General features: G+C 41.9%; 1 pseudogene; it reads right to left on the bottom strand.

Annotated features, from left to right (window-relative positions):
* Positions 1-1,098: 1,098 nt before the first annotated feature.
* On the bottom strand, positions 1,099-1,678 carry LOC118356822 (annotated as a pseudogene).
* Between the last annotated feature and the right edge of the window lie 7,305 nt (positions 1,679-8,983).

The raw sequence follows: 8,983 nt of genomic DNA, 5'->3' as shown, positions 1-8,983 counted from the left end.
ACTCATTAGCCCGTCACCTATATTTATCAGTTGTTAACATTTTGCCACATTTGTGTTCATTTGCTCTACCCTGATGGCCACATATGTATTTGCTTTTGCTGAATCATTTGAGTAAGTTGCAGACATTATGACACTTTACTCTTAAATTCTTCAGCATGTATCTCCTAAAAATAGGATATTCTCTTATATAACTACAACACAATGATCTCACTTGGGAAATGTAATATTAAAATGTTAAAATTTAATTGGAACATAGAGTCGATAGTTAAATTTCTCCCCAATTGGCTACTACTATTTGCGTTTTAAGACCAAGCTTTAGGAAAATGATATGACATTCTAACACACACACGCACTGTGTTAGGTGTCTTTCTTCTGTATTTTTTTATTCTTTCGTATTCTTCTCCTGAACCACTTACCACGCTCTACCATATTGTCTATTTCCTTTTTGGTTAGTATCTGAAACTCAGCTAGACTCACTTCAATTTCTCTTACACTTCACATACTACTTGGCAAGGTTGATGACTGAACGGACGAAGGAATGGTGACACTTGAGATTCCCATTCTACATTCTCATTCTAACTGGTCAATATGTCTCAGAGCTTTCTGGGCACCACTCATGTCTTCTCAATTTCACCACTTATTTCAAAAGCTGTCATGGGTGCCCAGTCCTGCATAGGCTTCTATCAGCCTTGTGTAGATGCAGCCTGACAGCACCTTGCTTTGAGCCTGTGCTGGGAACTCTTGTTTCTGGGCCCAGGGCCAAGGATTCCTATGGAACCACCAGGCCCTCAGACACGCACAATCTGGAAACCAGGCAGTTAGGGTCTATAGGGCCACCCGTGACCACTGAGGGACAGAAGCTCATGAAAAATACTTCCCCACTCTTGGATCCTCAGGGAAGCCAATTCTGAGATGCGTTTTGCAGGGTTCTGCAGAAGCTGCCACATGATCAAGTAGCAGATATTCAAAAGGGTTGCCAATTTAAAAAGGATCCTTGAATTGGCTTTTTGTCCTTCCTGGGGTCATCCCTCTATTTCTTTCTTTTTTTTTTTTTTTTGGTTGTCAAATGATCCTTTATTGAAACATTTTCCTTTGTAGTTAACTAGCCGGGCATTCCAGCGCACCACTGTTGATGTCATCTATGATGTCATGAGGGTGGCGGCCATCTACATTGCAGCCCACAGACGGGGCAGTCCCCAGGATCTCTTTAATGGTTCCAGAGAGTTCTCTCGCTAAAGATCAGTGTCGCATCTGTCAGGCAATATTGACAATCTCATCAAAAGTGATATTTCCACTGTGCTTAATGTTTTTCTGCTTCTTTCTGTCTCTTGGTGGTTCCTTGAGGGCTTTGATAATCAGGGCAGAGGCAGAAGGTACCACTTCAATCTGGGCCTGTCTGTTCTGAATGGTCAGTTTCACCGTAATCCTTAGACCCTTCCAATCACCGGTTGCCTTGGCGATGTCATCACCAACCTTTTTTGGAGACAGACCCAGCGGGCCTCTCTTCGGGGCCAGGGCAGACGTGGCACCGACTTCGCCACCGGTGCACCTCAGGTACACGACTTTGATCTCGTTGGGGTCGAACTTAGGCGGCATGGCGGAGGTGGCTGGTGTCGGATGAACCCGGATTCGGGACGATCGAAGAAAGTTGCACCTTTGCCTCCCCGAGCCGAAAGCCAAAAGCCATCCCTCTATTTCTCATAGACTATTCTCTGGGGTCACACTCTCAAACAAGCTACCTGCAGGAGAGCCTAGACTAACAGAATGTAGTAGAGTGAACAGAACACAGGCTTGGGCATCAGGCAGACTTGAATTTGGATCTAAGTGCAGTCATTCACCACCTGTGATCTTGGGCTGCTAATTTAACCTCTCAGCCTCACTCTCCTCAGTTTATAAAGAAGATAATGATACTTTGCAGGACTGTGATAATTAGAAATTAGAAATTTCCTATATACAGACACACACACAGACACACATTCTTAGAATAATACTTGAGTATAATAAAACACACTGGATGTCTGCCCAGCTAGGAGCCATCTTCCCCTTTCTTATTTCTCTTAAAACTTATTACTCCTCCCGTCAGTTCCCTGGAAGTGGGTTCATGTGTCCACGTTTTTACTAGGAGACTTTGTCATCCTCCCCCTCAAGCCATAGCTAATTAAACTACGGGCAGATTCTTTATCTGGGGAAATTGAATTTGAGATCAAGAAAGAGGCAGTTAACCTCTCATATGGCTTTAGCTATAAAATGAAATCCAGAATCTGTGGAGTGGCCAGTCGTACTCTGCCATGTGGATGAAGAAGCACAAACGCCTGATTTATAGAAAGAAGCAAGTAGGAAGCATAGTATTTCATTATGATACTTCATGAAGAAGCAGAGACAAGAGACAGAGAGGACGTGAGAAAGAACTTCTTGGAGTGTTGGCAGCTTCTAGTTCTGGGGGTCATTCTCTTCTTGAGAGCCAGCTGCATTCTTCTACCTCTATCCCTTTTTTACCCTGGCTAATTTTAATTAGTCACTTTTATTAGCAACCAAAGTTCTAATTAATGCACCAGATACAGTAATACCCTAAAAAAAATGTCCAGAATTATTTTTTTAAATAATCATCCTAGGGACACCTGGGTGGATCAGTTGGTAAGCATCTGACTTTTGATTTTGGCTCAGGTCATGATCTCAGGGCCATGAGATTGAATCCCGCATTGGGCTCGGCACTGAGTGTGGAGCCCGCTTGGGATTCTCTCTCTCTCTCTCTCTCTCCCTCTTCCTCTGCCCCTCTTCACACGACCCTCCCCACCACTGGCTTGCATGCAGTCTGTCTAAAAAAAAAAAATCCTAAATTTAGGAAAAGACAAACCACATTTCACAATATAATGTGATATAGTAAATCTAAACTTCAGGAAGAAAGTCTCAATCTGTAGGTGAGAAACTTAAGAAAACTGGTATGACATCAATATCTCATAGGAACATGGTGTCTTATTTCCATCGAAGATTTCTGAAGTTTTGGAACCTCAAAAACAGTCTTCATTCAAAACCTTCTACCCATTACCAGAATCTCCATAGTCAAACTAGGATGTATAAGGACTATTGTGCTTGAAACATTAATCTGTATGGATCTCACAAAATACTCTAGGTTGCTTCTACACTTAGTAGGAAATGGGAATTATTCAAAACAAAGAGTCGCTTTCTCAGTGGAAGAAGTGTCAGAAAGCCACAAAGACCGCAGAAGAAAGCAGGCTTTGGAAGCTGCTGACATGGCTGTCAATAAGCAGGACACACGAACGAGTATTTAGAAAGAATTCATTAAAACAATTTATTGAATTCTTAAGACACCAAAATTAATTTACTTACACAACAAATTAAAAACATCATTTCTTATTCTAATGTTTTTTTTTAACATCATAGCTTTTTATGATTTTAGGTAAATATCTCAAATATGTATGGGTGGAAGAATAATGTATTTTTTTTAGGCTAACAAAATTTGCACTGAATTCCACGTTTTTTTTAGAGTTACCTTTCTCCCTCTTTTCACCTTTACGTTTATACAAGCGGTGTTCTAGTGGAAATAAATCCCGCAATTCTAGTAAAAAAAAATTCCTTGGTTGCTGCACATCAGCCGAAATAATGTAGTCTCTAAGAATTCAAGTCCAAACATACTCCTAGTGATCCTTAACACCAGTTCCAGGGCGAAAAAATAATGCCTTGTCTAGATTAGTTTGCACGGTTATTTGTTTTATTTTATTTTTTTAAGATTTTACTTATTTGTCAGAGAGAGCACAAGCGGGGGGAGCAGCAGGCAGAGGGAGGAGCAGGCTCCCTGCTGAGCAGGGAGCCCGACATGGGGCTCGATCCCAGGACCCTCGGATCATGACCCAAGCTGAAGTCTTAACCGACTGAGCCGCCCAGGTGCCCCATCATATTTTTATGTGTGGATATGTGTGTATGCCTCTTGAAGGCAAAGACCATGCTTTATGTCTCTCGTGTATGCCCCACACCTGCACAGTGCCCTGTCCATAGCTGTGCTCCAGTGAATGCTGACCAAAGAATCCTAGAGTTATTCACCTTGGAGTTAAAAGGCCTTTGGTGGTCATATAACCCAATACTCTAACTACCACCCTACTAGTCATGAACCGCCAGTCTGCAAAAACACATCCAGGCAAAAGAATGTCTCTGTCCAATTTCACTAACCACAACGGAGCTAATTGTTACCTAATCATCAAAATGGAGTCAGATCTTGCCTCTTTTTAGTCTTTTGTCCATTGGTTCTAGGTCTCACCTTGGGGATTATGTAGAATACAGTTATGGATAGAGCAGGGAACCCCAGGGCGAGAGGCAGGAAGGAGGGTTATCCCTCCATATTCAGAGATGGACTTGAACCGCAGTTCCATGAATTTGGTAGGTGTTGAAGTGGCTTCTGAGTTTGGAATATTGTTACACCAGTGCCCCAGAGGTTCCTGTGCTTGGCTCCCTCCCCTTTTCACATGTCTGGCATATCTTGTGTATGCGGAGAAGGATCCATGCTAAAACTTACTGTAATGACATATATACCGAAATTAGCATCATACAACTTCCAAAAATCGAGTCTATGCAAAAGCTATTAAAAAAAGGATAATGAAGGGAACAAGAATTTGAGTTGCTGCTTCTTGCCTTTTCCTTGGAACATATATGGAACGGAAAGCTTTTCCTGTCAATTCTGACTTGTGGCAATCTGGAAACTTAACCCTTGCTAAGCTTGGGATTTGCTACCTTAATTGCCTGACTCTATTCTTCAATGAAAAGGTAAAAATGCTAAACTAAAGTATCCTAGATACCATGTTCTCTGTAATTTGATGCAATTCAGTTTATGTTCACTTGGCAAAACTGAACAGTGCTGAATTTTAAGAACTAGTGTCTATATCTTGCATCGCATTGTTAGCCAAAATTGTGGAGTTTAAAACCATTTGCTCACCAAGACCTCAGGAGGAATATATAAAAAGATAATTGAAATGAACGCATAACTCACATAAAAAAGAGATGAACATTTTAAGATGAAAAAATGTTCCAACCTTGCTGGCTTTGGACAACTATAAATTAAAACAGCTGGGCTTTTAGCAATAATACTAGTTCTCAGTGAAACACCAAGTCTATCTTTAGCAGCCATGGGCTATGAAATCTTCCTTCCTCCAAAAGGCATTCTGACAGATACAATCAAATCTTTCAAGTGGCCACAATTACTGCAAATGTTAATTCTCGAAATCTGTTTTAGCTCAGCTGCCATAACGAATTGCCACAGACTTGGTGGCTTAGACAACAAATATTTATTTCTCACCGTCCTGGAGGCTGGATGCCAGCCTGATAAACTTCTGGCAAAAGCCCTCTTCCTGGTTTCCAGGTGGCCATCTTATGTGTATCCTCACCAGGCAAAGAGCAGAGACAGAGGAAAGCAGCTCTCCCCAGTCTCTTCTTCTAAGGCATTAACTCCACCCTCATGACCATAATGACCATAATCACCTCCCAAAGGCCTTCCCCTAATACTGTCACATTGGGGGTTAAGATTTCAAACTATGAATTTGAGGGCAGGGGGAGGACACAAACACGCGGTTCATAACAAAACCACAGGTGTTTGCACAACTTAGTGCAATGGTTCTCAAAGTGTTATTCTGGACCAGCTTCACTGGCACTCCTTGGGAACTTGTTAGAAAAATGTAAATTCTTGGGTCCCACCCCAGACTGACTTACTGAATCAGAAACTCCGGTGGTGGGGCCCAGCAATGGATATTAACAAGCCTCTAGGAGATCCTGATGCACTTTGAAGTTTGAAGACTACCACTGCAGACTGGATTATGCCCTTGAGGGCAGGGACCGAAGCCTGTTGAGAGTTGAAACCCTGGCACGTGGCTCAGGGTGAATGACTGGCCTCCACATTTCCCCCAGAAAACTGTGAATCTATGTTTTTTAAAATTAAAAATACCTTTTGAGTACTTCACTAGAAATAAGTGAAATCTGGTTCTTGCATCTACTTTTGGTGCAGAGTCACTAAATTATTACATTTCCATTACTCCTTAAATTAGGGTTTTTCAACCTTGGTATTTTTTTTTCTCCACCTTGGTATTTGGGACCAGATCAATTCTTTGTTGTGGGAGTGTGTCTCCTGCATTGTATGTTTAGCAACATTCTTGGCCTCTACCTCTACACCAAGATGCTAATAGCACCCACCCAGTCAGGAGAACCAAAAATGTCCCCACACATTGCCACATGTACCCAGGGATGGGGAGCAAAATCCTCCCTGTTGAGAACCATTGCTTTAGATCACTCCTTACCAGTGTAGATTAGGCACCTAACTCTCTCCAAGGCTAGCTGCTTTCTGTGCTTTCTCAGTATGGACAGGGAAGCCCACCGGGAAAAACTGCCTTCTAGCCACGACAATGACCATTTACAAAACAATGGACGATTTTACACGTCAAACCCCCAATCTCAGTCAGATTGCCAGAGTGTTAATGCTGATTTTCAGTGCTTCCTTGAGCAGCAAATTCAGGTAATTTGTCAAAATTATGAACAATGGAGGTCAGACTCAAACAAACCGTGTACTCCATCCACACCTCTTCAACAATATGGCATACTAAAAAGGAGTGTTCTAGATGTGCTTGTAGTAGGCTGCCTACTCACACGCGTGAGAACTAAATTTAGAAAGCTACATGTGGAAAATCCACTTTTTGAGACAGAGGATGGAGTTTAGTTTCAAATAGATGGGCACCCGGAATGCTGTGGAGTTGTTGCTGCTCAAGTACGGCATAAGTGAACTGAGGAAAATTTACAAAAATGTATTTAAGCCCAAGTCTCTACATAACTTCTAGTAGGCTTAAGAGACTGTACATAAAAAGGCTAAAAATATCTCCATTTGGAAACAGCAGATTGTGAGAGGGTATGTGACTGACAGTTATTAAATAATTAAGGGTATGACTAAGATGAATATGCATTCATTCACCAAAATCTCATATTGAAAAAGTAAGAAAAGTAGTACAGTATGAGGGATGATGCCTATAATGCTTCAACTCTCAGGTGCACTAAGACTAGATCAGGCCCCTACCACATGCTCTCACAGCACTTACCGGAATTCATAATGATTTCTAGTTATTTGTGTGATTATTCAATTGTCTCTCATTCCTCGGATCCTATAAACTCCATGAGGGCAGGGATTATATCCTACTCATCACTGCAGATCCAAGGGCTAGCTCAATAAATATCTGCTAAATCAATAAATGAATAAAGAGCCTGCAAAGGAAAAAGCTAGAAAGATGGGAGAAGTACCAGAGAAAAGTAGGATCATGTAAATCAAAGGAGAAACAAGTTCCAAGGAGAGGTGGTCAGCAGTGTCTAATATTACAAAGGCACGATGTAAGGTAAAGATAAACTGCCCATTAGTTCTGGCAAACATGAAGTTTATTGGCAAATTAACAAGAACCATTTCATCAGCATTTTAGGAACAGAAGCTAATGGCAGTGGATTGGGGAATCAAACAGGCAGAAGGAAGTGGGGATAGGCAAATTATAGGCCACTCTTACAAGAAACTTGATTCTGAAGGGAAGAGCTAGGTAAGTAGCTAGACGGAAATGTGGAGTCAAGGGACTTTTCTTTTCCAAGGAGTATTAGAATATAACATCGGACCAAACTACTTGAGACAAAAGCCAGTATCAACAGAGAAGTTAGAACACATTCCTGAAAAGTCGGCAAGGGACTGGATTAGGTTTCAAGAAATAGAAGCACATTTTTTCCCCTGGGACCAAAAATAAGGAAGAATGGGTAGATTCCCATGGAGGTAAATTTCTAAGTATTAAGGAGGAGGAGGAAGCCGAGGAAATTCTGGTACGATGGCTGGAGAAGTAAGGAAGAGTCTGATAATCACTGAATTTATCGTTCATACTGAATTCAAATCAATGAAATGTTCTAAGTAGGAAAGTGACAGATTTAAGAAGACTGAGGGATATTTGACCAAAAAAAAAAAAAAAAAAAAAAAGGAAGTAAACCGAGGCATTCTGGAATCAGGGACACCCACGGGAAGAGAGTATTTCACAAAGGCGGGGATGTCAGTGGACTTCCTTGTCTGGAGCTCCAAACGAGGAGGCAACTTTAACTGATGGTATTAAAGTCATAGCTGAGATTGCCCAGCCTGGGTGTGCTGAAGGGGAAGAGAAAAAGACCGGGACAAGCTCCCGAGGAACACACACATTAAGTGCAGCAGTCATGGGAATTCAGGAGAGGCTTGCAAAGGACGCTGAGCAACTGTCAGCAGGGAGGTGGGACAGTGGACTCAAGGGAAGCCGAGGGAAGGTGTTTCCAAAAGGAAGGATGAATGAATGAATAACAGTGAGACTGCTATCAATATCAACCCACTGGTCACGAGGAAATCTCCAAAGACCCTGCTGAAAGCAAAGTCAGTGAAGTGGTAGGAGAGCAGGCAGATGACGTTGGGTTGAGGAGTGAGAAGTGTGTTGAGTGGAAACAAGAGCGTAGACCACTCTTCTAAGGCATTTAAAAAGTACAGTTATGCAAGAAAGGGGAGTAGCTAGAAAGGAACGTGTGGCCAAGAAAGATTATTTATTATTCTATATTTTTTTTAGTAAGATAGAAGAGACTTAAGCATGTTTAAATGTTGGTGGGATAGAATTAATAGATCCTGAAGATAGACCTCATTCTTGGAGACACAGGGGTCAGGACTGGCCAATGCATTGAAAGATGGAGGAAGTGCCCCCAGGTTGGCTGGCGGAGGTACTACTATCCAATGGCAGGGGCTTGGCCTCCACAGCAGGGAACAAATCAAGAGGAGTTTTTGGTTTTAGACTAGAGGATTCCAAAAGGGTAATGGTTAAGATGGTTTATAGAAGGCATAAGATCAGTAAACCACAAGATTTGCTCCAGAAGAGAAAAGGGAGTGCATTAAGCATTCATGACTATACCATGTTCAAGGTGGAACTGGGATGTATGTTCTACACAGCTTGGGCTATAAATA

The sequence above is a fragment of the Zalophus californianus genome, chromosome 3 (assembly GCF_009762305.2).
Source record: "Zalophus californianus isolate mZalCal1 chromosome 3, mZalCal1.pri.v2, whole genome shotgun sequence".
NCBI classification, from domain to species: domain Eukaryota; kingdom Metazoa; phylum Chordata; class Mammalia; order Carnivora; family Otariidae; genus Zalophus; species Zalophus californianus.
Note: the sequence above shows the minus strand (reverse complement) of the source record. Positions and strands in the feature narration are given on the sequence as shown.